The sequence below is a fragment of the Heterocephalus glaber genome, unplaced genomic scaffold, assembly GCF_053883595.1.
Source record: "Heterocephalus glaber isolate CG9 unplaced genomic scaffold, H.glaber_assembly_v1.0 deba00000122, whole genome shotgun sequence".
Classification (NCBI taxonomy): domain Eukaryota; kingdom Metazoa; phylum Chordata; class Mammalia; order Rodentia; family Bathyergidae; genus Heterocephalus; species Heterocephalus glaber.
Genome location: NW_028258138.1, coordinates 20,488,471 through 20,492,218, shown reverse-complemented (window position 1 = coordinate 20,492,218; position 3,748 = coordinate 20,488,471). Strand labels below are relative to the sequence as shown.

At 36.7% G+C, this 3,748-nt stretch overlaps 1 pseudogene; it reads left to right on the top strand.

The window, feature by feature from the left end:
• Positions 1 to 2,770: 2,770 nt before the first annotated feature.
• LOC147830370 (U2 spliceosomal RNA) lies at positions 2,771 to 2,883 on the top strand (annotated as a pseudogene).
• The last annotated feature ends 865 nt before the right edge of the window (positions 2,884 to 3,748 follow it).

Below are 3,748 nucleotides of genomic sequence, written 5' to 3'. Positions count from 1 at the left end.
GCTATTTTTTAATGAACATACAAGAGTAATGTTTTATTTATTCTCAATTGAAAAAAATCTGTAGATTTATTTCCAACTAAGGTCAGCCTCATGAAAATTGGCCATAGCCGAACTGTGTAGAGTAATCATTTTCATCCAATATTAAGAATGGAAATCAAAACACTGGTTATTCTATGAAAAGAGCAGATTCTTCCTGAACAATTAACAAATGAATAAGAGAAGGCTGGTGTTGGGAGCAATGCTACATACTTCTAGGGAAAAATCATTCGAGTAGGCCTAGTTCTCCTGCCTACAGGCCAGCTATGACATTCCAAACAATGCAGGGAACAAGGGAAGGGGACGTTACCAGAACCTCTGCAGTAAGTCCTAGTCTCCTGCGAGCCACGGCAGCACACGGCGAATTACAGGAAAGGTAGAAAAATGAGACTGAGAAGAAGCTGAGCTTTGGGTCTGATCAGTGCTGCTCTGGGCACCAAAGACGAAAGCCCCCTAGCTTGCAGCACTTTTTATTCAGTACATGGGAAACAGATGTAACAAGTGAAATGCAGAGTTCAGTACTTCACATTGGGATAAACAAGGTGTAACAAAAGACTGGTATGGGACTGTATGATTCAAAATTCAATTATTCCCCTAGCCTCTGTTGTGTTTAAAATTTAATGGTTAAAATGTGCTTGTTAGTCTTGGGAGGGTAGATAAAATCTGTAACAAAACAAAGTTCCTAAGTAAATCATTCAACCCCTTGTTTGTCTGGAGAACGAATATTCCCGGACCCACTATCGGTAGAACAATCCATCACTGAGTCTGCTGACCATCAGTACTTGACGATCGTGACCATATGGTCGTGACCATTACTGTGTGTGTCTGCTGACCGTCAGTACGTGACAGTCGACCACTAACCTTTGTTCCTTTTTTTTCCGTGAATCTACATGTTAACTTCCCCCTCAACCCCTTACAAAACAGCCTCGGACTCTGAGCCAGTTGCCTCTCTTAGCTACTTTGCTTTGGGAGTGCGGTCTGGCCAGACTAATAAAGGTCTGTTTTATTTTCCAACTTGTCCGGTGTGTTCCTTCCCGGGTGTTCGTCGCTGCAGTCAGCTCCTCGGAGCGTTTGGTAAGGCCCTTGGTCTTACACTGGGGGGCAGTGGAAATCTAAGAACAATGAGCAACTCTACAGATGAAGATTTGGTTCCTCCCTGGCGTCTCCCGCAGGTGTGGTCTTGTCCTGGAGCATTACAGCATCCCGGGATCACTGAGGTCTCAGTTGTGACCCGAGGCCAAAATGCAATTATGTCTGGAATGTCATAGCTGGCCTGTAGGCAGGAGAACTAAGCCTACTCAAATGATTTTTCCCTAGAATTATGTAGCATTGCTCCCAACAGGCTGGTATGTATATTAACAATATTGTTGATATATCCCAGACACTAATCCCACAGTGAGGCAAATACTTTCCTAGTCATTCATAATAAACACCTCATGGCCCAAGGGCTGTAGTCTTTCTCCCTAAGAGACTGTGGCTAGCCAAACCAATGTAAATATATTGTCACTCCCTGTGATGGCAGTAACAGAATCCTAAACATTTACTGGTGATAGTTTCTATATGTGTTTCCTCTCTGTGTGTTCCTCCTAAAGCCTTAATGTATGCATTACTTGTCCCTTATCCCTGTTACAAAACTCACATGACAGTGCACTGTGAGTGATATTATGTACCACTTTCTATGTGAGAGAAACCTGAATGTAGCTTATCTAGATGCTGTATTGTGCTTTGACTTGAAAAAATTAAACTTATTAAATTGCATAAAATGCATTACATTCCATAATACTGGTAGGTAGAAATATATTTGCATAGTAGAAATATAATGCATAGTAGAGAATACTCTACAATGTTGCACAGTTCATTTTTAAATAAAAAAATGGATGTCAATGGATAATATTCCAAATTGGGGAGAGATTTAAAGATATCTGGAAAAGTAAGATATCTAATTATTGATTTAAACTGCTACCTGAAACATTAGTTTTGTAAAATTAGCTTATTATCAAACCATATAGTACAATGTTAAGTAAATGAAATGTTCTTGTACATTATTTTATTCTTTCTAAAATTTATGAGGGCTGGGGATTTAGCTCAGTGGTGCCACCACATATCTTGCAAGCAGAAGGTCTTAAGTTGAATCCAAGGTAACAAAAATTAAAAATTAACAAATAAATAAATAAAATTTATGGTTTCTGCTTTTATAGTTTATCACTGTCTTTCCCCCAAAATTGCATATTCAACAACTGGCAAAAATTATGCTTGTTTGTAAAAACACATCCTTGGACTGGAACATTACATAATTTTTCTACCTCAGATAATCAGCTGTGACTAACTTGTCTTTAGTGTATAATTTGGTTTGAGATATGGTTAAAAAGTTGAGCACATTACCTTTGGTCCTCTAAGAAACTAAGCATTGTTTGGAATATGTACTGATATTTAACCTAAAGGTGAATTTTATTAATCCCTCCATTTATTTGCTTTCCTTTGTCCATAGAATATATTTATGTATAGTGAATTACTACAATTACTCAGGCACTACCCAGCTTATCACTACACACACACTCTGCACCTGGATGGTTCATTTGTATATTAGCTGCATCTTTCCCTTCCTTGCTGCTCTAAATAGGGACAAATAGGACTTGTTGCAATAAGGAGGAAGAATGATTACATGCCCCCACCTTAAGTCTCATTCTCTTAAAGACCTCAGCAGATGCTTTGTCTCTACAGAAAAAGAACTACCATCGCTTCTCGGCTTTTTGGCTAAGATCAAGTGTAGAAAGAGAACTACCAATACAATTTTTAAAAATAATGTTCTTCTATAGTTAGCACCATATCTTAGTTGTTATACCCTTTATTCAGGAAAATAAGAGAGAGAGAAAAACTGAGACAGGGAAGAAATGGAAGTGAGAGAGGGAAAAGAGGGAGGATAGGTGAAAAGGAGGGAGAGGAGGAGAAATATTAAACTCAAATATATATTGTATTTATATATAAACTCATATAAAATTTTATATATGTAAAATTTCTTTTTCAATTATTTTCCTTTTTATAAAGGTGAGAACTTAAGCTATGTATTTTGCTAGAGCGATACATAATTTAATTGTTTTAGAGGGGGCTGTATTTTAAATACATTGGTTTAAATAGAATCACCTGAGATTTTCTTTCAAAATAATTTATAAATTTTTCAATTTAGATATTTTCTAATTACTGAAAAAAATGCAGATGCAAACAATTAAAAGTTAATTATTCTCACGGGGGATTTAGCTCAGTGGTTCCAGCGCCTGCCTCGCAAGCGCAAGGTCCCGAGTTTGATCTCCAGCACCAAAAAAAAACCAACAAAAGTTAATTATTCTCTTTTGTATAGCAGTCAAATGTTGACTTTTAAAGTTTCTCACTATAAAATTTTATAAATATATGTTAATGTTGCATGAATATGAATTTTATTTTGGGAAGTTAGTACAAGCATGTGACATGTCTGAATTTCAATCCCATTACCTTCCCTCTTTTTGTTCCCTCCTCCCTGCTTACTGCCTTCCCATATCCAGAAGATTACCTGTTGGTTTTTCCTTCTTTCTCTTAATTTATTAATTGGGGTATTTTTATATTCTCTCATTCGAGAAAATGTGTGATATTTATCTTTCTGTGACTGGCTACTTTCACTTAACATGATAATTTCCAGTTTCATCTATTTTCATGCAATGACATAATTTTATTTTTCTTT